Here is a 27857-nt window from a genome sequence, read left to right on the forward strand (position 1 = left end):
TATGTATGTACACAATTAAAATCGCAGTTTATAGCAACCTTGTAATCAATGATGATGATAATAGAAAAAATGTCTCCTATCAGCACACAAGCTGAACAATTGCTCCCATTGATGCAGTATTATTTATCAATTGAACTTTTTTATATACATTATATATTTATACTCTTACAACCTGTTGCGACGAAGTATAATAGGGTTGTATCACCTAGAGTTAAACGGGATAGATTTAGCATTAGGTATAGTATATATAAATGAGCAGCACGATGAGTTGAAAATACGTCTGTTTGTCCGTCCATCCGTGCTAGCTGTAACCCGAGTAAAAGATATTTGATGATGATGATGATGATAAGTACAAAAAAAATGTCGAGTTCGGACTACTGCCACGCCCACAAAACGCTACTGACCGAAAACCTATAAAGCACCACAACTTAGATATAAAGCTGTAACTATAAACAGTGGGCACCTGTGGGAAACAAATTTTGAAAAATCAACAACAAAATACTCCAGATATTAATGGAACTTCTGTAACCGCAGTGCGATATTTTCGAAATATCGATACTGTAATAAACATTCTCTTAAATTTTGAAATCGAAATTCAAATAGTTACAGTGGCTACAGTGTTTCTTGTAGAAAGAGAACAGAGTGAGGAGCATAGCCACTCCAATCTTTAAACGCCTTTTTCTCAGAATGGTGTTTTTCAAAACGGTTTCCACTTTGAACGGAAGAGTTTTAAAGATATCTAGTTGCAATATGGAGCAGAAACGTTTTAACGTCGAAAAACGGGCTAACTTCCATAGCGCGATACCGACTTTCCTAAGATTAATAATCCTTTGAAATTTTATGCTTAGGTTCGAAATTTTATGTTCGGGCATCGTGCAAGACCGTTTGTTTACGTTTCATTTCAACAATATATTTAATTATTATACACCCATTAGTTAACATGAAAAATTGTATTTGTCTTGAACGTATTTATTTATAAAAGTAAATTCAGATCGATTAGTTAATTTCATCATTAAAAAAAATTGCGAAAATCAGTGTTTTTTCGGAGCCCCACACTGAGACGATCCTTGACCTATGAAAGAATTTTTGGGAGTCGGTGGGTGTAGACCCGACCACTTTTTGGTGAAACCACATATATCAGGACTCTACCGACCGATTTCAACTAAACTAAGTGCGTGGTATTCTTACGTGATATTCCATGTCACAGTGCGAAAATGGGGGAAATCCAACTACAGCCACGCCCACTTCCCATATAAAGCCATTTCAGATTCCATTTGATTTTTTCAGTTTTTAGTTCAAATCATGAAGTATTTATTATAATGGGATAAATTTTCGCCCGAATAATACCTTTAGAGTATGGGCCCTTATAAGCAAAAATTAGGGTCTAGGTCTCTATAGTTGACTTTTCACCGAAAATATCGTTCAGTGTATGAGATTCAGAGAGAATCTTTTCCTGACAATAATGTTCCTGTGTATCAAAAATTAATCGCTTTGGATCAATACTTACCTAAGCTCCCGTGTGCTTAATACACTCATCATTGCTATAAAGACATAATATTTCTGTAAAACATCGAAAATATGTGCTTCCATTACCAAAACAAATAATGTTTTTCCGTGTTTTATTTGATAAAGACAATCCTTCCACCACGAAGTAAAGAAAATGATCAAGTTTTGTTTCCTAAAAATTTATTGTGGGTGTGTTCAATAAGTTTTGTCGTTTGATAAGAAAAACACAATTTTATGATTCAAAATAGATTTTATTATTCAGTATAATCTCCCTGAGCATTAATACACTTGCTCCAACGATCATCGAATCTGTGGATCCCATTCCAGAAGTGAGAATCCGAGTGATCTGCAAAATACGCTTCAACAGTCTTTATGACCTCTTCATTTGATGAGAAACGCTCGCCAGACATACATTTGTTGAGTGCTAGAAACAAATGAAAGTCGCTGGGGGCCAAATCTGGGGAATACGGTGGATGCTCCAACAATTCGAACTTTAATTCTTGATCTTAGCCATTGTCAAAATGGCCTTGTAACACGGTGCATTGTTCTGATGAAAAAGGACAAGTGGTCCGAAAGGTTGCAATAATATTCACAATTAATTACTTTACAAGTTTGCAGTTATCCACGACCAAAATTTATCTCGCATACCAAAAAACTGATGACATAACACTATTTTCGCCTAATTTAAAATAGTTTATTTTACAGAAAGATACACATACATATATACTCTCAGATATGTCTAAACTAGAAATTGCTTAATATTAACAATAAATAAGTTCATTATGTAAGTACTACGTAATTAAAATTGTTGTTGTTGTTCTTGCACAAGGCAGCTTAGACCCAAATACGCATAGGCTATAAAGCAGCGTTATTATGTTTGGACAGCGTCGTTTCAATCTGATCGATGCATCGGCAACTATCGAGTTGTTGGACGAGCTCTGCAAAGTGAACAAAGACGAAAAATTAACACAGAATTAATGAAATTCTTATCGCATTGCATGAAGGGAGGTCAAAATAGAATCAATGGTATATTAACATAACGCTACACATATGCACATACTATTTACGTGTATGTATATATAAAATTATCTGAGTATATATGTATGAATGTATGTGATAATAAATCCACACATGTGCTAAGATGACTTGCGTGTGGCCACAATAGTCGTGCTACGTTTCGATTCTTACAGCATGCCGAAGATAACGGCGTTGAACGAACCATGATGCGATATCTGCCGTTGTAAGTTGGGCGTCTGCGATAGTGACACACCCGCTGCGCCAATTCCCGCCGGTCCATACGTGAGGCTATCGTATTATCCATATATGTTTCGTAGATAGGCTTGCGCGTACCAATCACACAGCTTACCTGCGGTCCACTGCAGTTGAAAATGCAAAATTGAATGTTTTCTTGTTGATCTCTTATAGTTTTTGCTTCATATTAAATTCAAATTCCATCAGGTCACAAGCTCTGTCTTCGCTGTTTCGCGGGCATACGCATCAGTCGTTTCTGCTTTTTGATGCAAAAAATTGCATGAGAAGTATTATTAGAAAGTTAGCACCAGTATATCTAATGGTCTCGCACTGATTTTCTGCGTTTCGCCTGTAAAATTATGAGGTTAGATTCAGGAAGGTACAAGAAGTAGCTATGACAAAAAAGACACAATGTTGCAGTTTCACTAAAGAAACGCTCTTGGATAAATGAAAAGAATTACGCTATGAATTATTCTCAGCGAACCGTACAGAATCTTAGTGACAATTTCCTTCTTTCCCATATGCTAAAAATTAGGAGATTGAAATCAAGAAGACCTATTTGAAAGGTTACTTATATTATCGAAAAAAAAATAATAATAATAACCGTTGAAACTGATGGGTTAGAATCAGTATTTCGATAATTATCCTGTTTTCTGTTAATTATGTAGGCTGTAGAAAATCACGTAGCAAAAAAGTTTAATTTTAGAAACTAACACATGATCTTCAAAAGAACATTTAAAGCAAACAGTATGCTTCCGAATACCACTTACATAGAATTTCATTTCCTCCGAGTAGAAATCCTGAAAGTTAGCTATGGATGTAAACATAACAAAGCATGTTGAATGATTTTTCGAATATAATTCATCCGTGTGCTCATAGAAAAGATAAATGATTGGGCAAAATATTCTGAAAATAAGTCGAGTTATTTCTGTGCCAAATTATGTTTAAGACAAATAAAAGAACAAACGTATATTCACCTTAATTAATGTGTCGTTGAGTGCACGATTCGATTTCATATTAATTAATTCACGTTCAGCTTGCTCCTTCCAATTGATATCCAAACACGGAGTGACCTGAGGTGTAGTGGTGGCATGAGGTTTCAAGCGAGAACAAATGTAGAAAAGGTGAAAAAGAAATAGAAAATAAGAAATACTTCATTAAGGAATAATTAAATGCAAAGAAATTGAGAGTTCATATTTTAATTGTGGGTCGATTTGTCGTAGGCATTGAGTACATGAGCATATGTACATATGTAGTAAGACCGAACCCAAGCTTTTATTTGTGGAATCGCGTGTGATTTGGAGAATAGATACATATTAGTTTAAAAATAATATAAGGAATAAAGAGGTAATAGTGAACTAAGTAGACACATATTCAAATCAGGAATGAAAAATTGTATTTCAAAGATAACAAAAACTACTTCAACAAGAATTTTTCGGGTAGAATTTACTAAAACTTCTGCCAACTAGACAATAAAGTTCAAGCAATAGGTTTTAGAATAGAATGTGAATCAGTTGAGGATTGCATTACGATTAAGGTATTTTGCGCCCTCCCCTCTTTCACACGCTCCCCCAAATTCGTAATATTCTAACAAATTCTGAATTCCTGCTGGCACTATAGCGGAAATGGGATCTCTATGAGGATATATAGATCCAAGGGCCTTTATCACTACTTTATCTAAGTTATGTTTTGTTTAAGTCTGCAATATAAGCCTGCTGTATAATACTTTTGAGACTTGTGAGATTATAACCACCCATTACTAACTTTGCCCAGCATATGCCTGTAGATTGCTATCAATATCTTTCTCCAACTCCTAGCTCCCATAATAAGGTTGTTGATATGAAGACCCAACGCAATGCACGGCTTCGATCAGTTCGTCAGCCAGTTTGTTCCTGGATATTTCTTTATGACTTGGCAAACAGATCAGATGCACTCGGTTGCAGGTTGTTAGGCTGTTCGGCCGATTTTCCATACACACTCCTGCATCAATAGCAATTTAATCTCGTAAGCTGAGATCGCTTTGAGTGTCGCTTGTCTATTGCTGATTATGGTAAGATTGTTGCCAATAACCCTCCCTGCCCATTCTTTGCGGAGCAGAGACCAACCATAATGAAAGGTACCCGTCCTAGCATGTTGGTGAGATGCTGCGGAGTGGTCAAAGTCATCAGCCAGTCCATTCCCGGCTATATCTTTGTGACTCGGCAACCAGATAAGGTGCACTTGGTTTCGATCTGATAGACTGTTTAGCCGTTCTATATACGCCTGCACCAATAGCGATTTGATCTCGTACGCAGAGATCGCTTTTGTTGCCGCTTGACTGTCGCTGAATATATTAATACGTTCTTTGCGATAGTTGTGTTGGAGTTTTATCTCTGTGTACCGACGTAAAGCAAACACATTTGTTTAGAATATGCTCAGAAAATTTCGCATAGGTATGAAGAGCTTGGTGCTTAGTCCGGTTACTCCTGCGACAATTCCCTCCAACGTTTGTGAGCCATCGGTGTACCACTTGATTACTTAAGCATTAGCTTGAGAGCGGTATTGTTCTATTCAGCCATACTGTGGAGGGTAATCCTGAACTTCTTAATAAAGCTTACACTTTCGGTAATGCCGCCCCTTAGAAGATGATACTAATGAAACAGGTAAGTTAGCACTTAATGAGAGTGTAAAAGTTATTAAAAATTCCGTCTAAGTTAAAATTGCCGTCATCGGTTCGCTGTCACGTAAATAAAATTTACTTGAAAAAGTATTGGCAAAATTAGCGATTCAATAAAGTATAAAACCGTTTTCTTCAACGGATTTATGATATGTTATTTGACGGAAAGAAACAGAAGAATGTTAGGTATTTGGGCTAATGGGGTATAATCTCACTATGGATATTCACAATGCTGCCAATTAAAATAATAAGCTGGCAAATGACACTTACTTATATTACATTTATGTTCATTTTTGTCTTGTAGAACTTAGTCCACAGGTGTTAAATCGTTCGATCTTGGCGCTCACGCTGTGATATACCATAATGCACTCCTCAAAAGTATCTTTCAAAAAATGTATTGCTTCGTTCGCTGTAGAGCATGTAGCGTCGTCGTGTTGTAAAAGTCATTAAGCAAGGCTTTCTGACGTCTCTTATTGACTGTAGTATTATGACTGGCTTCAATACAGTCTTATAGAACATAATCATTCCAAATACGACAATTTTGTTTATTAACATGTCTATTTAACAAAAAGTAAGCTTCATAGTTGAAAAAAATTTAATGAATTGGTAATAAATTTGCACGATTTGTAAGCCTTGCTTAAGAGTGGCACAACAATATATAAACGAATTATCAGCTGTCCAAAGAACCAACTCCGAGAGAAGTATTCTATCTCAATAACTTTTACTCAGAATAATGTACGATTTTATAAACGAAGTAAGCAGATACAGTCAAACCTGGATACGAGAGAACTGGATTAGTGAGAAGACTCTAAAAGTCAGAGTAATAGCTAGGACATGTCATTTTAAGCTTCCAAAACCTCTATTAGTGAGAAACAAAGAGAGTCGTTTTTGCCTCATAGACCTCCGGAAGTGAGACTGCTACTTATCTGGTCTCTATAAGCGAGAGACGAACTTTATTTACAAGTTTAACATATGCAATTTTATGACTCATTCTTAACTTTTGTGAAACTTCCGACCATTGTTTTTTCATTTTTAGTTCCACGAAATAGAATATTGTGCCTACTGTTACTCTATGGCATTCTTTTCGAATGGACAAGTGTGCCTGTTTACCGTCCTGTTTGTCGGACTTACTCAATTTATAGTTGTCAATTGTGAAGGAAAGTTCTGCTCTACATCATGTCAAATGTTGTGGATATCATGCATATAATTTTATCATATTAAATATATACATGTTTAATACAATCATACATTCTGTGACTTGTTATTGCTGCGTGCCTCTATAAGAACGAAACACTGCATATGCACGTGCATTAGCGAGAAACTCGGATTAGTGAGAAACGTCTTTAAGCGAGAATAAGATTGTGCTCCCTTGAACTCTCGCTTATACAGGTTTGACTGTATATCCATTTGACTTTTAGAAGGCAATTCCTTTATGAAAACTTGCACATGCAAAAAGCTTGCAATAGTTCTATGTTTCTACCGTTGAATTCAGTTCACACGCCGCAGTTATTCATCAACCCGTCTCAAAGCCGATACTAATCAGTCATTCTTGTTTGTTACGCTAGCTTCAAATTATTTTCTCACACAAAATATACTGTACATATGTGGACCAGCAATCGTGTAACAAGTAACATGAATGAATTTCGCCGAATTTTCGTGGCAAGTATTGCCACTACAGCTAAACAAAAAATCCAAATATACATATACACATGCAGACTCATGTGTGTGTAAGGTATAAAAGAAATTATACATACATTTTTTACGTACGTACATTTTTTAATGGGATTTCCGGTTGCCATTCCGTGATCGGTTCATCCCCAGTAATTAATGCTTTCGGGTCGATTGTGCTTAACAGATTCAGCGAACGCGTTATTGCGCCTTTCATTTTTAGCGGTTGCTGACCGACCGCTCTAATGGGTGCAATCATCGTAGTCGGCGACGTGACAGTCGATAAGCCAGTTGAATCCGCAGCACCGGCACCGCTACTGCTGGGGCCATTAATGTCATCACCTACACGTCACCGTTACCCAAAGCTACACATTTCATTGCATTTGGCAGCGAGTTCACCGAATTATTTTTCTGCAACCGCGCTGCAACTATGCTAGCAGATGTTGTAACAGCATTACTGTCACCATATCTTCACATTTATTTGTTTGTGTGTGTGAAGTTATTTAAAATTTAGTTGAAACAGTCTTAGCCTATGACGGGCGTAGCTTTGCGGCACTTCACTTAATTGTTTATTTATGCATTTCGGATTCTGCTTCCATCACTTACCGTAATGGTTCGGTGCGCTTGATGAGATATGTTTTGATGTTCCTCATTTTCAAGTGATTGTCATGGCTACTGTCGTTGCCCGGCTTCACTTCATATGCCTCATTGACGCACTTCAGTGCTCAGAGATTAGGCCCATTTCTGGCTCAATTGGCATGTAAACATGCAAAATTGCCACATTTGGGACGAAGAGCAACCTGAAGAGATTTAAGAGCTGCCAGAATCCAGAATAAAACAAGGGTTTGTGACTCGGTGGAATCCTCGGTCCATATATTTTTAGCAATGGTACCGGTGAGAACGTAACCGTCACTGGCGACCGATATCGTCGTTCAAACGTCAGTTGGGATTTTAATCAACTATTTGATGCCTTAAATTGAAGCTCTTGATCTCTTGATTTAGTTTCAACAAGACGGCGGAACTTTCCACACATCACATCAGCTAATTTCATCTTTTGGGACGGTCGATTGGCTACCGATATCGTGTGTTATCACACCGTTAGACTATTTTCTGTGGGGTATGTAAAGTCTAAAGTCTGCGAGTTCAATTCCGCTTCGCCTTGGAGCAAAACATCATGCCAGTTACAAATCGAAATGCTCGAATGAGTCATCGAAAATTGAACTCAACGGGTGGGTCATCTGAGACGTGGCCGCGGCCAGATTTGAAAGAGATAATCTCCAAAAAATAGATACGAAAGAATGGTCTCTCGAATGATAACAAACAGTTTCTGTGTTTTTTCTTTAAAAAAGTAGGAAACCTTGAAATGGATGACCTTTTAGATTACCTTGGTTATTTTACTGTTTCCATCAATGAAAAACAATTTATTCGAAAAGATAATTCTACGCAGAAGCAATAAAATTCCGTGAAATGTATTTTATCGAAAAACTCGAGCCAGAGCATCTCTAGTAGAACTGATTGATTAGATGTTTATATATTGTTCGAGTGTAATTTACTACTAAATATTTCTATTAACGATGGCGCTTTCTTATAGACGGATACTGTTAAAATTTCGTCCAAATCGAACTCGTACTTTAATTTTGACCGACTGTGACCGCCTTGTTTGGAAGGTCAATCAAAAAACGCTTGGATACTGTTAATGGTGACTTAATTTGATAGGGTTCATGTACCACGCTATTATTTGGTGAGCCACGACTGGGTGCCCTGAAAACGTCGCGACGGAGGGTAACTTTGAAAATATCATAATCTTGCAAAAGCTCAGCGTAATAGGAGCCGCGTTAGCTCACTTCGTAGAACAAGTTCACCTGTGAGACCACTTCATAGCAGTGTTTGTTTCTGTTTAAGAACATTCCGTGACCATGATCATCGGCAAAATATGGATTCCCAGGCCAAAGATTTTTTGAAACAGTAGACATCATCCGGTCCCAATACAAAGAAGACGAAGATGATGTAGGACATTTTCTATGGTTCTAAGGTACATCAAATAATTGGAGAAAGCCAAAAGGTCTCTATTACGTTTAATTATTGGGATGATTCAAATTTAATTGATTAAATTGTAAATTTCACGGTGACCGCGCTACTGGTAACACATCCATCGTCACTAAAGTCAAACTATAAAAGGTTTTTGTATCCATCCACCGCAGTCTTCAGATTTTGTACTTGTATATCTTGTAGCTTATCTTTCCATCGACTGCAGTATTTTTATTGTTGCGCAGAACTTTTCTCTCGTGAGCCAACTCATCAGATGTTGTCATCGTGCATGCCTCTACGCCATATAGCAGGACGGGGACCTATCCTGGTTCACTACCAGACTAAACGTTAATTGTTATAAGTAAAAGTCGTATAGAAACTTGGCTCGAATAAGGACCAAATAAGAAGATTAGTTTGTAAATGTCTAGAAAACGTCTTTTACAGATAGGGTAAAGCAGTTTGATCATCGCTCAGCCAAGTGCATTGATTTTTAAAAACAATGTAGAGAAACTAATTGTCATTTTAAAAATTAATGCTTTACATTTAAAGGCGTGCTGTCATCGTAATATTCTACTTAATTTTTTACTAAATATTCTTATAAAATGCTATGTACAATTTGATTGATTTTGGTTTGATGTACATATTATATTATTGCACATATAACCAATATGCTTGTTTGCGTTCATATTCTAACAAAAAAATGAAACCAAAATCATGTTAAAATTTATTTTATGTTCATAGTACATACGAAAGTTTTTCGCTTAAACTTTTTCCTGCCATGTGTCCAAAGATATATTGCAAATTTAATACTCACCGGGAATACCGCCAGATTCCATGTGATTTGCAATAATAACATCGTTCGACCATACATCACCGAGCCGTTATGAATACAGAGGCGTATATTCAAATCGACCTGTGTGAGAGTTCGATGAAAAAAAGCAAATTGTTACTATAAGGCAAATTGCGATATTTGTATTTTATTTGCATGAAAAAAAATTTCACATATTTTAGTATGTACTATGCAAACGCATATGAAATACAAATATTTTTACTGCAGTAATCTTCGAAAATTACTCCACTTTTTTGCGGTTCTCAAAAAGCTGGTTCCTCTATGAAAAAGAATAATGAAAAATATGCAATTGTAAGTAAATAAAGTGACATTTTCGATGGAAGTAATTAACTCTCTTCATTTTTAAATAATTAATTAACTTAAGGGGATAAGTAGAGTGAAACGAGGCAATTTTCAGCTTTTCGAAAAACGCTTTACACACTGACATTAAAGTTCACATTTTGCCTTTAAATGATAATATCATAAACTTTTGCTTAGTTAAAATATGTTTTTTTTTTTGTGAAACAACATAACTATAACTTATGTCAACCCTTTCGAAAATTGTATGTTCTACCTAAAGAAGAAATTTTTTCACTGAACTCTGCCCTACTCGAAGAGTGGCATAAGATTCAATTGGAATATTACATATCAAAGTTAATGCAATCTATCAAAACCCGCCTCAAACTTAAAGTTAATTTTAAGGGTAGTCTGATCAACCAAAAAATTTTATTAGTGCACTCTGTATGAAGATTTATGATTGTTTCGAGAATGTGTAGGTTTTAAGTTTTTGTTGTATTTCTTTTTATGTTAATCTTTTTGTTGACATTAACTAAAGAAATTTAAGAGGTTACATGAGTGAGAGTTCAGAAAAATTCGAACTTTTTTCGTATCATCTTTGAGATGACTTAGGCGCAGATTTTTTACGATTACAACTATTTGACAAAAAATAAAAAAAAAAAAAAAACAAAATCGCGAAATTTTAACTGAAATTTAAATTTATAAAAATGTCTGCAAAAATCCAATTTTGAGGTTTTTCTTTCGTTCAAGTTCCACGTTTAGGTTTTAATTAAAGCACGTATTTTTTAACTTTAGATGATTCTTCAAGGAGTTATCCTGCCAGCGGGGACACATTATTTTCCGAGGGGCCACTGGGAATGGCGTCGCAATGGCAGGGTTTTAAGTATTTTTTTCCAAATATTTCAGAATTTTATTGTTAATAGTGTATGTTTTCAACAGTAAAATATTCCAATAAAATATTTAATTTTTTATATGGGAAAAAATTTATTAAGAAAAAATACTTTTTTTACTCGGAAAAAAACCATGTAACCCATGGAATAAGAAGTTGCTTTAAACTTAACAAAACTATATATTTCATTTAAGTGGTACTTTCAACTAAGAGTTCAACTTTTCATTCAGGAGGGCAATGTGTTTCCAGACAACTGTTATACATAACAAGCTTTAAACGACAAGACAACTAGCTTTTAGCTGCCACGTAGAAACCACCTCCAAAGAAAAAGAGACAACAGCCTCGGATGAAACACAAATTGAGGACTATAATTTAAGGATATACACCTAGAATATTCTGTACTTACATTAGAAAGGTATCGTCGCATATATGTATCTAGTTGACGTTCCCGTAAGAGTAAAATTTGTCATTACCCCTCATAAGAAATGCAATGGTCTTATAAACTAGCATAAACACGTTGCGGGATTCGTGCTGTGAAAGAGACTTCACTTTAATGAAGAATGTCTAACCACAATCCGTATCAAAGCTAAGTCTTGTAAATATAGATTCAGCAGAATATTATTCATGGCTTATCTGTTTTATTCAATAGTCAATTTCTTTTAAAGGCTGTAGGTATATCAATGCCAAAAGTTTGAGGTTTTATTCTCTATTTGAGGTTCTTATATAACGCATGCATTTTGAATTCACATGTGCAGTTTATATTGTATAGGGATGCAATGTCTTACGTGTAAAATGAACTGGCGTTTGCAACAGTTTATAGTTTTAAAATGGGTCATAAAATGGTTAAAGTTGTGCTTGTAGCCCCAGGTTTGGACTCACGTACACTTTCTAAACAACATAAATCATATGTACATCCAAACATATACAAAAATATAGCAAAAACCACCCATGCTCATTCATGCATTTACAGGCAAATGTTCCGAAGAGGATTCGGAAGCACCAGTAGGTTTCAAAGCCAATGCAAACAAAAAGACCCAGAGGTCATAATTTGCAGACGCTGAAAGCGCTTGGTTAGTTGAGATGCACAGAGTTCAGTACTTTACAGATTTCATCGCTTTTTGTAGGAATTGTTTACGCTTTCGCGTTGTGTTGCATTATCGCGTAGTTTAAGCTTAAATTTAATAATTTTTCACCTGCCAAAATCACAAGCATTTAGCTGGCCATTGTGTGCATTATTGGACAGGTGCGTGTGTGTGACTGCTTGGTGCATTTTTGTTTGCTGCTGACAGGGCAAAATGCTTTCAAAGCGATTTCCATGCAAATGAATTGTCAACATTGACGCCGTTACGTCGAACCTCGAAACGCTCGTGTCAGCAGCACACCTATATATATACATATATACATGCATGTAATCAGCACTCATACGAATCGGGGTGAAAAGTCACATATACACACAAGGGCAAACGTTGTGTGCTCACATGTTGGTTGTAAATTTTTGGTTTGTTTCGATAGCGATAGTATGAAAACATAATAAAGCCAACTGCCGGTCAAGAAAAACACCGCTCCTGCTATAACTACATACAATACATGTATATGTATACACTCGTGCATGTTTCATACATAAATATTTGTAAGCGTCGCTGAAATACAGCAAGGTTTTAAAGGCTGAGTTTGGCGATAACAATGTGTACTCGTATTTCTATGATTTATATAAAGTGAACCTGTAGTACAAAAACTGGGTGGATATAGTTCCTATTAATTTTTTGTGTATTTTGGAGAAATTATATGGCAGATGAACAATTTTATTGAAAATAAAATTCTGCAAAAATATTGACAGGTGATTTGCTGCCTTTTTTCGATTTAAATCATTTGGGTTTTGGAAAAGTGAAAGCACGATTGGGTTCAAGCATCGCGTTATAGTGAAGGATGAAATTAAATTACTCATATCAAGAGACTAGGCGAGTCATCTCTTAACATAAACCTGTTTTTTTCCAAAAATGAATCCTTCACAACTTTGGACGTGTGTTTGGAGTCATTATCAGTTGCGGCACTTTTTTGAATAGCGTGGGGTAAAATGTTGGGTTTGCTGTATATTTTTATATAGGAACCTATTCATGTTCCCTCTTATTTCATAAATATGTCCTACTTCCTGACCAGAAAAGCATCCCCACACCACCATGCTTACTGTACCCTGCAAATATCGATGGTCTAAACGCTTTCTTGATAGTCTTCGTACAAGTGTCTTTCCATCTGAGTTCTGCAAATTAAATTTGGACTCATCTGGAATCAAGATTAACTTCCATTGCTCTACAGACTAATTGATATGCATTGAGAATTGACAATAACTTAAGAGATATTTTAAACGATTAATTCAATCGAAAATTTATAAGAGGCGCTTTTGTAATATGGAAGTAGGCACGGTTTTAGTTTCATAGAGTAATATAAAGTAACATAATAATAATAGCATAACAGTATACACCAATTTAAATGATTCCGATTCCAGTAATATCAACCCCAAATTACACTAATGTGTTAATTTTTACTCAAATTATTGCTTATACAGATAGAGGGACTGATGGATGTCATCCGTTATTCAATTCGTCTCGTCATCATGATCGTTAATGCAGCCGTAACCCTTTATCGGTCTCGATTAGTTTTATGTAGATGTTGCAAACAACCTTTAGGTGAACAAAGCTATTGTACTTTGTAGCAACTGTAGCGCTGTTGTCAGTGCAGATTTCAGACTGAGTTTCTTAAGTTGCAGATGTAGACAATATAAGTATTTGAAATATGTATCTCAAAATCTGAGTTATATCATAAAGCTTATAAATATTATATGTAAGTGAAAAATGTTGTGTAACGTATTTGTTATTCTTGCATTAAGTGCTTGAATTTGAAACCATATTTCTGCTTTGCGTCATTCTGCGTGAATATCGTGCAAGCATACGTATTTTGTTACCGCAAACATTCCCTAAAAACATATATATAAACAACATTTAACTGTATGTGTTTGTCTATAGAATATTATACTTACAGGCGTATGTAGCCACACATCCGTGATGGCCTTTATCATATGCAGTCCACTTTCCACACTGCACACCGCAATGATCCGGTCGCGTCTTCCAATTTTCGCTCTCGAACTGTGACACACAGTAATAGCAATCGCCCAAGAGTTTCACACGCACACAGTGATTGTCACAGCGTCAACATGTGGTTGCAATAATAACAACATCAACAACAACCATAGCGGACACAATACGATGCATCAACGTCCAGGGCCAAACCGGAAAAAACGTAAAAATTGTATATTTACATTCTTGTCTTATCTTTAGCAATTTGGCTTCAGTTGACTACTTGATCAATTGTTTATTATTGTTGTTGGTTTTCTTGTGTCTGCAGGTTTAACTATATAGCTCAAGTTTTATTGTCAACCATCTATAGTATGTATGGGGAGACGCTGTAAATTGGGTGTCGGGTATGTGCGAACAGTGACAGATGATGCCGTTACTTAAGTGCGCTATTTGCTTCCGATAAATGCCAAAGTAATTCAAGCTAAGTGACAGACATATGTACATATGTACAGTTAATGTATACTGTAGATTGAATGGTCAAGAGACTCATAAGAAAATAGAGCGCAATAAAAACTGTATCTTTAACTGCTTCAAATCATAAACGAAGATTTGAAAAAATATTCTAAATGATATTATAATGCCGCAGACGCATGGGATTGCTCTGCAAAAAGCTATGTAAATAAGGGTACGCTCTTCGTGAACCCATATAGTTGTTTCGACATATTTCAGAATTTGTGATTAATTATGTGAAAGGATTGGAGGATAAATTGTCAGACCGTTTTAATACCCAGAAGGCATAGATAAGCTCTTCTTTTGGCCTTTTATTGCAAGGTATCGGAAGTTACCGGATATGATTTGGCATCTGTCTGTTATTTCTAGGATTATATTTTCGAAATTTGTAAAAGGAAATACGTTCATATACTCGTAATGTGTTTGAAATCTATGCTGTAAAAGAGAACTAATTAAAGAATAATGTGAAGGGGTGAAATTGAATAAATTTATTTAATTTTTACTTACCTCGGCTATACTATCTAATCGTGCAAACAAATGGTTTAGAATTTTGACAAGTTGCTTTGCGGATGTTTTTCTTAATAACTCAGTGAAACCCATTGAAAATTATAAACAGATTTTTATGACTAAGTTTCTAAGTATGCGGCGATGATACCACGAATTACGGATTTAAGTTATTTCCGTAGTGGTTCTTTCTTTCAAACATCATGGAGATTGATGACTAAGAACTCAAGGGTTCAGTTGTCGGGCTGAATTTAATCTTTCGCATCTCTTAATAAAGTTCGGAATGTGGGATTTTCATATTCAACCAAATAAACTAACTGATGAGATTCTTTGTGAACCAGTCGTTATTAAGTTAAAAACTAGGAAGAACGTTGAGAATAATTTTTTTTTGGATTATGGAAGATATATTTTCTTTCTTTATTCTGTTTTTCATAAGTCAGTTTGCATGGAAGCTATAAGTAATATGGTCGACTTTAACAATATGCCCGAAGATTGTAGCGAGGTAACAAAATATGCCGAATTTCATGAAGATATCTCGACGAATAAAATATCATGCCGTACAAGGACTTATGCTATAGTCATCCGATATCGAGAGTTCTAATAAATGGACAGCTTCTTTGTGAGAAAAGGACTTGTGAACATTTCAGATTGGTCCAGACATACGGACATGGCTTAATTTAAGCAGATTGTTAAGCTGCTTATTTATTTGTAAATATATTTTATAGGGTCTCCGACGTTTCCTTCTGGGTAAAGATAGATAGAGAGAAATTAATTGAGGTTTCAACTGCGACCTATGCTCTATGTATGTATACTCTCTCCTATATCACATATGGTCGTAAAGATCCAGCACTCTGAAAACTTCCAGGCTCTTGCAATGTCTATGTCCACGTAGCTGGATCCAGGGGCTTTGAACTTCTGGGTATTACAAACTTAGTGTTAATTATTCTCTTTGCTCTATAAGAATTTGGGAATTTTACTCACATTAACAGTTTTAAGTTAGTTAAGTGAAGACCAGTAACAAAAAATATTAATATTATTCGTTGTAAGTTAGTTGTTTTATTACTAGATTTTTTGATAGACCTACGTATAAAATAGTAAAAATTTTCGAAATTTCGCTTTTATAGAATGTTCACAGGGGAAAGGCAATAATACATTACATAGGTTTCCTCCGTGTTTGCAGGCTGGAAGTAACTATATTTGTGTATACCAACTTATTAAATTGTCTGTTTACTTCCCAGATCCCAGGGAAGATGGAACCATGTGTAGAAGATCACGCAACTGAGGAAAGTTCTCTGAGCGCCAATCACTGGGAATGGTCAGAAACGATTTCTTTATACATGGATCAAGCAGTTCACAACTTGAGGGTATTCTTCGAAAAGCATCTGAGAGCATTCGGCGCAGTAACCGTAAGAAGAAGCAGAGCAAGAGGAAGATCAAGTGGACTGGCTCCAATTGGAGTCAAACAGCGAAAAGGAAGAACGACTGGCGCGCTATAAGCGCGTAAGTCTTATGTACGCCAATAAAGTAGAAGAATTTTACTTCCCAATGGTGTTGTTATAATTTTTTAATTTTAATAATATATTCAATCGACTCAAAACTGTTTCTCCGGATCGGTTGTTTGAGTTTGCTGAATAGCTGGAAGTCACTTAAAGCTAAATCAGGCAAATGCGGTGCTTATTGCATGATATTGGTTGAAAATTTGCGAATAATTACAAATAATCAATATAGTATGTGACACTACATTATCGTGGAGCAAGTACCAAGAGTTGTCGGTCCATACATTTGGCCTCTCTTTACGAATAGCTTCGCGCAAAACGACGCATAACATTAAATAGCATTCCTTGTTGACAGTTTGGCCGGTCGAAAGATATTCAGAGTGCACCACACCTCGATAATCGAAGAAAATTGAAAATTTTTGATGTGCTTTGACGTTTTTTTTCGGCTTCGTCTCACCTTAGCTACGATATTCGGCCGATTGATCGTCTGTTTCCATGTCGTAAGCGTACATCCTAGATCCATCACGGTAAAATACGTTTCATGAAATCGTGGTAGCCAGAAACCATGGTTTCACACACGTTAATGAGAGCTGTTTTTCGAATTTTGATTTTGGAACCATTCGCGCTATCACATATTCTTAAGCTCACACTATGAATATGTGATAAGCTCACACTATCTTTCAAAATGATTTTCACTGAAATTCCAACTATGCCAGTAAGATCTCTGACTAGTAATCGTCAATTTTCAAGCACCAATTCTTTTGTTTTATTGCCACCTATTTGATTAATTTCTACCAATCAAAAACACTTCCTCGCAACACCGAACAAATTTCATTCCGCGCACAAAACTTAATGGAACTTCTTTGTTGAATAATTTCACTCATCGTAAACATCGCCAAATGCACTTTATATACATCAGAAAGACAATCGTATACTAAATACAAATTAAAAAGTAGTATCAGTTTTTGCCCACAGTAGGTGTATTGGATTGTACCCCTATTATATGTATATAGCATAAAACATAGCTCGTAAAAAATTAATTTAATTTTACTACTGACATTCATGTTCTAAATGATTCGAAATCCCTTTTATATGACAACAACTTCTAAATTTAAAAATTCTTATGAATTTAAGGCCTTTACGGTCATGATGCCATATCTCACTACTTACATAACACTTTAAATGTAGTAAAAAATATTCGCTTTGTTTACCTTTATAACCGCGAATAGTATACTGACATTATCCATTGGATACACGTAGAATTTATTGAATTGGGTTTTGACGGTGGGATCAGTGCCTTTATACATTTCGGCACATATTTGATTGTTCCCAATGTTTGGAAGGACCGTGCAAAAGAAAATGCAAAACAGGTTAATTTAGTTTTATGCAGTTTTGATTACAATTTTAAATATATTCAGCAAAATGTACTAAAATAATACAAAAAATTTGAATTCAACACAGAAACCCCACACAAGTTGACGTTAAAAGGGACTCCTGAAGAAAATGCAATCACCACAGCTAGGTAAAAACTCAAGTGCCGAAAAGTATGCCACATTCCTTATGACATTTGAGTAGTTTTACTCATTTGCACCAAAATGCATGAAAAGTTGTAGGGAAAGTTTTCGTTTACGACAACGATAAATTAATTAACAGATCCACTTTGGTTTTCGGTTTTGTTCACCTTTTTGCTCAGAGTGATGTTTCAGTGTCTTAGATATACATATGTAAATGCATATCTCACCATGCGCATATTTTTACGGATATTTTTGAATGTAAAATTCAGAAAAGTTTATGAGTAGAACTTTTAAATTCAATGAGTTAGGAGCGTTAAATACCCTTGATGACTATCAGCAGACAGAAATGCACATATTAAGAGAAGTTTGTTGACTCATTTGGATTGAAGTAATTTCAAAGCAGTTTTTGAAGTCAGTACTGATGTGTGGGCATATTTGTTTCAATAGCACATCAAATCTGGTATACCTTATTACTGATAACTTGACACGTACAGCTGCTAAACTCACAGTTGCCCTTATGAAGTGGAATCAAAGTATTCTTTGATGAACCCAATATCGTGAACCACAGTTTAAAACTAGTTCAATTGGAACCTATTCACGATATTGAGGAGTAACACAATTGGGTTGCTTTCAGTAAGGACCATATAAGGGTAGTTCAATAAGAGCGCTACAGAGGCGAGTTGGGATATCAATAAAATTGTTTTTTTCTGTGGAAGAACATTCCATACCATTATGTATGGAACTCGATTTCGTTTACATGGCCACCACGGGCACGCTTGCAAAAGTCCAAACGCTGAACCTAATTTCCGACGGCATAAATCGGCCGATACTGCTGCAATTTCGTGTTCATTGTTGGCACGAAGTTCATCAATCGGCACTGACTTGTTGGCATTGATTATATACTTAACACAGTCCCACAAAAAATGTTCTAACGGCGTAAAATCGTATGACCGAGGCGGTCAATTGGCGGGTGGTGGGTGGTGGAAAACCTTACTAAAGAGAAATGTCAAAGAAGCGGGTTCGTTTTACAGATTTAGAAAGAAGAAATTAAATGTATTGAGCTTTTGATAGAGGACATATTGGCGCAAGGCTGCACTGTAAGTGCTGCCAATCTATCTGAACATTGCTTCAAAAGAGGTAAAACGATAATCCGATCAAGTTTAAGCTTTGTGCGAAAATTTTGTATGAGCAACACTGTTCAATATCAATTACCACCTGTAATAAAACTTGAAGCCAATTATAGGGAATCACCTCAGCTGAGTGTTTAATTCACTTCGTGTGGTTGATTAAATACAGAAAGTAGAATAAAGGTAATGCAATGTCCCTTTAAAACAGTTTGGGGTATGTGAACAATTTGATAAAAGTCAAAAGGAAGTAAATGGCTGAGAAAGGGTTTGTGGTATATTTTTTGAAAATAGGTCTTTTTTAGAAAAGGTGTTTCGATGGATATAGGTTTAATTTGTTGTTACTCACTTGAATCCAGCAACATAATAAACACATAAATAAATATATAAAATTCGGAGAGCCTTTGATATTTCCACGCTGAAAGTATAACAATAAATATGAACACAGAACACACTGATGGCACTTTCGAATAAAAAATTATTTCCAAAAGCTCACTTACAGCGTGCGCTACATGTGATACACTAAAATAATGGTAATAAGGCCGACTGTGCCATTGACATTTCGCTTTTGTAGGTTACGTACTTCTTTTCGCCTAAATTTAATTATCGTAATTACGGCCAGATGACAACTGGCGGTGATGGTGCCACCGACGACGCACCACTTCCGTGCATACGGCACAAATATCACGAACAGGATGTACCAGACCAAATATTCGCGATACGTGAAACCAATACCTTCGCCAACGAAACCTGTGTGTGGGGAGGTGCAATGAAAAGGAGGAAACGAGAAAAAAGAAATAATAATAACAATGTTAATGTGTGTCACAGGAAATTATGCAAGACTATCTACTTAGAATATATAAATATATATGCAATTTTAGTAAAATGGCGCATGCTACTTTTGTTGGGCGAAATGCCACGGCTGCAGAGGTATTTATTTGAGGTTACTGCGATGAAGTTAAATCGTAAATAAATATGGCTAAACAGAGTGTCTCTAAAAAGGAAGGGTTTCGTAGTATAAATCTAGTCCCTTAATTTATACAACAAAACGTTTCCATTTAGGAGATTGATATAATTATGTCCAGTGTATGTAGGCTGTGGACTTGGAAAAAGAAATAACTGAAGAGAATTAGTTATTACTCTCTCTTTACTGTAGATAGAAAATTGAGACTTTGCACTGCGACTATATCACATATGGTCACAAAGGTCCAGCAATATGAACGATTCCAAAGGCTTGGTGGGCGTAACTAAGGTGGTGTGATTCCTGTTCACAATATATCCCAGCGCCTTGAGTCTGCTTCTACAAATTACTGGGCAATCTAGAATCAGGTGTTCTGCAATTTCCTGTCCCATGTCGAAAAACCGTTAGTTTGCTCAAGAGACTATACCCGTTATGGAAGTGCTTCCTGAGCCTGCAGCGCCCTATATAGAGCGCGACAAGGATGCAGAATTTGTCTCGGGAAAGATTGATCATATCTTTAAACCTGACAAGTTGTACTCTCCAAGTAGTAGCTTGGCGTGACGTATTCCTATTGCCTGCTGCCAGGTTCAGCCTTCTCTTGCACTGCTCCATTAAAAGCGATTTGACCTCATTAGCTGAGAGCGCCGTAGGCAAATCAGCCAACAAGGCTTGGTATACTAAGTTTCGATGTGGTAAAATGAGCACCCAAGACTGTGACTCAAAAAAGTCCACAAAACAATTTTGGAGGACCGTAAAGTGAAGTTGTTCGAAAGACATCAATTGAACATGTACATCATATGTATAATGCACGAATATTTGTGATTGAGAAAGCTCTGTGCAAAGTGAATGCCGCACGAGCTCACTTTTCACCAAAAGCAGAGTTGATGATTCGGAGCAGTGTTTGAAAATGTTCAAGCATGATAAACCGGTGTTTTGCGTCGATATTTGACAAGGGAAAAAACATGACTGTTCTTCATATTAATTCGGTATTACTACTTTGATTGAATTTTTAAAATAATTTATTGGGTCAGTTATCAGATAACTATATGAATAATGCTCAGTGGACACATTAGCCTATATAACCTTGTACATACCTACAAAACAATAACCCCAAATGGCTTTCCTTATATATTCATCAGTATCCAAGTGAACAAAACTGCCCACTGTAAATAGTTGTTGGCGAAGCACCTCTAAAATTCCAAATAACATTGGCAAGAATACACAAAACCGACCCGGTCATATTCACCTCTCCATCGCTATAATACGTTATCGTGCTGTCAATGTTGTTTTGCTAAATGAAAATAGACAAACACATTCTTGGCATGATGCTTCTGTCAAACAATAACAGCATGCCTATTTGCACGTTGCGTGCGTGTATATATATACGAGTACTTATATATGTATATATATTTGGGTTTTTTTCTTTTTTTTTTTTAACTATTAATTTTTTTCAACCCCGTCACGAAATTTCCTTGGAAATACCTTAAAAAAATTCCCTGACAAATTTTAGCCCTGAATATTGGCATTAAGAACTGGACTATAGCATGTAAAAATTTTCCGTAGAAAATACACTACAACGTGATTTTTTATCTTTAAATGCCTACAGCTCAGAGGTATTTTATGGCATCGCTTTGACTTTAGACGCATATTTCTCAGAATTGTTCACTCTACAAAAGTCCTCAGTGCAATAAAGTCGTATCTCGTAAATTACAAGAGCCATAGAAAAAATGTACATGACAAACTTGTAGTAAATTTTATTTGCTACAAAAAAGTTCCAAGGTCAAAACCATTTTCATTAATTCTTCTCGAGATATTGGACATTTTAAGTAAGACTGAATGGAATTTTCATACATTTTTTATTACATACCATCTATGAATATCATTTCGAGTTTCCCTACGGGGATGTTCATTATAATTCGAAAGAGCATTCCTTGGCATTTATTTTTTGAAGATTATCTCTTTCAAATGTTGGTCGTAGCTACGTCTTAGCTGGTCCATCCGTTGAGTCCAATTTTAGTTTCGTTCTAGCGTTTCGACTGGTAACTAGGGAATTACAAGCGTGATATTTTGCTTCAAGGCTTGAGTCGAAGCGTGATTGTCCGAATTCACTTTAGACTCTCCATATTCTCACAGGAAAAAATCTAACGGCGTGACAATACACTATCTTGGTGGCCAATCAACCTTCTTAAAACGTGAAATTATCTGCCCACCGGAGTGTTCCGTTAATAAATCCATTGAGTGATGCGATGTGTGGGAAGTGGTGCCGTCTTTTTAAAAATAAATGTCGCCGAGATCATGAGCTTCAATTTAAGGCATAAAAAAGTATTTATAATGGCGCGAAATGAATCTCTTCATATTGATCTTCCTCCCAAATGCGGCAATTTTGTTTGCTTATATAGTCATTGAGTCATTGATAATAGGCTTCATCGCTGAACAAAACTTGGCTCGAAAACCAGATCTTTTTAGAACGTGATCTGTCGAAAAAATGCTATTGAAAAGGGAACCTCTATTTGGGTTATCCGTTATAAGTTAATTTTTAATATATGATTCTTTCCCACTTTAACCTTTGGTATATTTGTAAAGTAGAGGAAAAAGTATTAATATGGGATGGTTGACAGGAGTCATACTTAGCACAAGAAGATTACTACAGTTAGCTGATATTCTGTTCTAGAACTATTAAAACGGTAATCAGGTAGCTACTTTTGACCTCAAGTGAACTGCATCCTTGAACTATAGGTTTATTGTATTTCATTCCTTCAGATGTGCTGAAGCCATGATTAATACCGCAATTTCAAATACCTATTTTAGTGCATATTTATATCTTATATGTATGTATTTATTTTATATCATTAAACATTTTCAACCTCTATTAAGGTGTTAGGTGCCTTAAGAACTTGGTTGCTCGACGTTTTCAAACGCGTTTTTTCGAAAGTTATGGACCGATTTAGTTCGAATTGTGTATACATCTTTAAAATAACATTACCCTGTTATTGAACGAAGGTATTTTTTCTTAATAACTTCTAATCTTCGATAGACCAATTATAAGTTATGCTGTCCAAGGCGAGTGCACTTTATTTGTAACTCACCTAAGAAGATGATGTCTCAACGACTGAATTTCCAATATTTTTGTATCAAGATTTCAGGGCAAATTGTTCAAATATGTACCTTTGCAAGGTCATATTATATTTTTTTTAATATATGTTTATTTTTATTAAACAAAATCGTAAAAATATCTGTTTTCGGTTTCGGTACATAACCCCTTAATAGAAGCACGGTCGTTTTTTTTAAGAATATGGAATTTTTATAAAATTATCTACAGTAAGAGGATGAGTAAGAGATTACTCTCTAATCTAAATAATATTTTCGAAATAATTTTTAATACCTACCGTGTTGCTACTCTGCTTGCCCTCTTTACTGAACCACACAATTGCGAGCGTCACTTTAAGCATAATGTCAACCAGATTGACAATGATCATTGACTTTTGACACTGACGATGCGTGTACGTTAGATACGAACGCTCCAGCGAGTGTTGCTTGAATGAATTTGTTAGAGATGGACATAATATGCCCTTGATAATATTGGCACTCTTGAAAGCTGCATAAGTTTGATTGTTAAGTGGCCGTGGCTCCGATATCGTCTTGCCTTCCTCGGCTTCACAATCGATTGACGTAAGCAGGATGTGAGAGATATGACTGAAGTTGACCGGAAATTAAAGAATTTCAATTAAGTGCTCGCATGGCAAATTACACATTACAATTGAAGTACATATGTGTATACTTGTAACAAATAGGAGAATAAGCTTCGACTAAGTAGTTGGATTACAAGGCATTGCACTTATGGCAATGTGTAACCTTGTGGATGATCCAATTGTATTTATTATCTTACCATAATTGCTCGTATTGCCAAATATGCTGCAGCATTCGGAGCGTCTTTTCGGTCCGAGCTTCATTCTCTGCTCAACAATTCGCACGGACTGCACACGCAGCGGAGCGTTTTTAATAGCCCTTACGCGGTCAATGGCCGTTGTGGGTCGTTTCGAAGTGACAGCGGACCCTTTAGTCGGTGCGGCAGGTGGGTAAGATTTGGCTGTACGTTGATCATTCACTGGATGTGCACGGAAAGTTGCTGCATGCAATACGATTTTGGATAATTTGCGTTATTTTAGATATTATTTTGCAAAAAGTAATTTAATGATTTGTTTTGTCTCACATTATATATGTTTTGTGTAAATCATCCCTGCCGACCACTGCTTAATTACCTACATACCTTCATATACTGCGTGTGAGTTAATTAAATCCCCATTATGAGCCTCAGCTACTACACCCCCAACGCAGTCCTCGGTTTGTGCCGCCGGTTACTGAGACCACAGTCGGTTTCATCGTCTGCACCTACGCCACTATCACCGTTATCCGTAATATCGAGCATAGAATTTTTCACACTATCTCGCTGACATTTTCTGTGAACGTCGTCGTCATCGTTGAGGAGCTCATGCTGAGCCAGCGGCTTTCATGGAAGCTCAAATTGGTTGCTGATAGTTATGGCGTTTCCGTTAGAACAGCGCCGCCTTTGAAGTGGTGTGCTGGTTCTTGTTGTACTCTGCGTGCTTTGATTACTTTGTCTACGTTGTTGTTGATGTTGCGGCGCCAGCGGTGATTGGCTTAATGTACGTAAAGGTACTTCGTCGCACACCAATTTTTCGTCCATGCCGCGTTCTTCCTCGGAACTGAAAATGTAAAAATACGAAAGTTCGAAATTCAAATTTAAGAAGAACATAGATGGAAGAAATATAGTTTATTCCTTATAACTTGTTTTGGAATTAAGTGATATGACTTAACCCACTAGTTGTAACTGGGTATTGTCCTAGCGGTAAGGCTAAAAACTTACCGGATGAAAGTTGCAGAAGCTGCTTCGTAATTGAAGCACTTCAATGCTTTCTTTTTGGTTACCGACCATCTGCGAGATTAAAGTTAAACATCTTGGATCCCGCACCGTCAGACATCCACCTAAGCTAGGGGTATATAAATTAATCGCCTAATAAGATTTGTAATGGGTACATGGCGCTTTGTCGACACTTAAATTATAATTTCTGGAACACTTTTTTGCTTCACGAAGAATTGATCATAATCAGTGCAAGTGGAACCTCTTTTGGGATTAGCTTTATAATTTTACCTAACCTAACTTAACTTTATTAAATTAGAGACAGAAAGTTTATTCCGAAAAATTCAAGTTCTGCAAAGAATTCGACCGAATGGAACACATACAGCAAGGCGTGAAGAACATATTGCAGCCATACCTGACAGTGTACACGAACTCTGTGGAGAGTCGACTCCGCGCCGTTTGCAGCTATTCAGACCGAGGTATGGATCGACTTGGCGCATTTTTTATCGTAAATTTAAAGCCTAAAAAATTCAGCTTGTTCAAGAACTGAGCCAACTTTCCTGTATGGGCGCTTGAAAAGTTCCAAGAAGATTCGACGTCTTCGTCAAAATTTGTTCTCAATGAGGCCCATTTCGGTCCATATTTCTTCAAAACTAATGCCGGTGCGAACGTAACCGTCAATGGTGACCATTATCGCGCAAAGATAATCGACTTTTTGATACTTGAAATTGAAGGTCGTGTTCTCAGCGACATTTGGTTTGGCATCAATCAGTGGATTTATCGAGAGAACACTTCGATGCGCAGACAATTTATCGTTTTGGGTCGTCCAAATCGTCTGATATCATACCCTTAGATTTTTTCCTGTAAGGATATGTACTCGTGTCATTCGCCAGGTACCAGGCGAAATGCTCGATCGAGTCATCAAAAGTAAGACCTAACGGAAGGACCATCTGAGACAGCCGCATTTGAAATAGATAATCTTCAAAAAATACATGCCAAGTTTTATGTTTTTCTTTAAAATGGTAGGGAACTTTGAAACGGATCACCCAAAAGTCAAAAAGTATATAAAATAATAGAACAACAATATCCAGCTAACTCTAACTTCTTCTCCATATGAAGAAGACTTGTAGTTTTAAGGCGTGTGAAATTAACTGGATGGGTAATAAAATGCTGGCGCAATACAAATTGAGCAATTTGTAATAATAAAGAGGGCATATGAGTGCTTAACCAGATATTCATGCATATGATTTCTTTATAACCCTTAATCTTTAATATATAGGAAAATCATTTTTTAATATACTCGGTTGTAAAGTTATTCCTTCTGCATTTGTATCTCGTGTGTATCTTCGATGTTGAGAAGAGAGAAATTTAGTAAAACCATTCAACCATCACGCATCGACCACCTTAATCCGGCCAAATGATGTTGCAAAACTTTTCTAGTATTACAGGGGTGATAAGAATGGCCTATATTTGAAAATAAGAAATATAGAATAAACTAAAATGTGACTATGTTGGAGGCGAAATACGATAACTTTTCCACCGGAAGGCCTGAAAATCTGATTGGAGTTACGTTGTTTTCTCCGAAGAAATTAATTAATTTGGAAGGGTCCGATGGATATAATAATTACTTTCATAATCTTTGGAAGAGGAAAATGAAAGATAAAAGTTGGCTAGCAGATTATTCGCGTCTGCCGGACCATAATCCCTTAAATAGAATGTAGCTAAAGGTATTAAAAGTGCTTGGTCCTTTTTCTACATAGGAAAAGTATAGGAATCGCTACCCAGTCGGATCCTTGAAATCATTCTTAAAAGGCGAAGTCGACTCATTATTAAATTAATTCATAAATTTTCAATAAATTAATGCCTAAATTTAATAATATGTTCTTGTCTAAAAATGTTAAAAATACCGGAAAAATTTATATGTGCTAACCTGGTGACCTGATTAAATTTGTAATTATTCAGAAAAAAATAATAAATACTAAAGAAAAACTTGGAAGCTATTTGTTGTTTAATGTAATACAAATTTTTTAAATTTAAATTTTATAATTGTATCTGCTTTAGTTTTGTTAGAAATTAAAAAAAAAACTGTTTAATCCTGAGGTGTGCCAACAGAATGAAGCACAATGCACGTGCACCATTTCCAACTCCAAGCCCACAAACTTTTAGGCGCAAACATATTTTATTCAAGATAAGTACATATTGCCATTGTCTGAGTGTAATGTATACGACTTGTAGTACCATTATTTAAATTAGTTGTCAGTAGTAGCGACATTGGACAAACAAGAATAGGTGACACTCATATTGCCTCGATATGCGAGTGGTTTGACACTAGCGAACACTCACAAGAGTTTTCAAATATACGCGTTAATCAGCGCCGTGGTTCACTGATCTGATTTTACGCTCGCAAAAATATTTAAGAAAAAATTTGTTATAAAAAGACATCGAAGAAAAATTTATGTAGCCATATAGCTTAAAATGTGTAAATACTATATGTGAATAAACATGATTACATAAAAATTAAATTTGTAAAAATGAATTTTAGAAGAGAATTGATATCGCTACCCGTCTAAAGAACAATACAGTGGCGAAGGCAGATCGATTTCCGGCCAAACTTTCAAATACGGCGGCAAAGAAGTGATAAATAGCATGCATCAGTTTCTTCGTAGAATATGGT

The 27857-nt window shown here is 36.0% G+C and overlaps 1 pseudogene; it reads right to left on the reverse strand.

Moving 5' to 3' along the window:
* Window positions 1-2224: 2224 nt before the first annotated feature.
* The window catches only part of LOC108978331, a 57142-nt pseudogene continuing 31509 nt past the window's right edge, over window positions 2225-27857 (reverse strand).

Source organism: Bactrocera latifrons, unplaced genomic scaffold, assembly GCF_001853355.1.
Source record: "Bactrocera latifrons isolate USDA-ARS-PBARC rearing strain unplaced genomic scaffold, ASM185335v1 scaffold_120, whole genome shotgun sequence".
NCBI lineage: Eukaryota > Metazoa > Arthropoda > Insecta > Diptera > Tephritidae > Bactrocera > Bactrocera latifrons.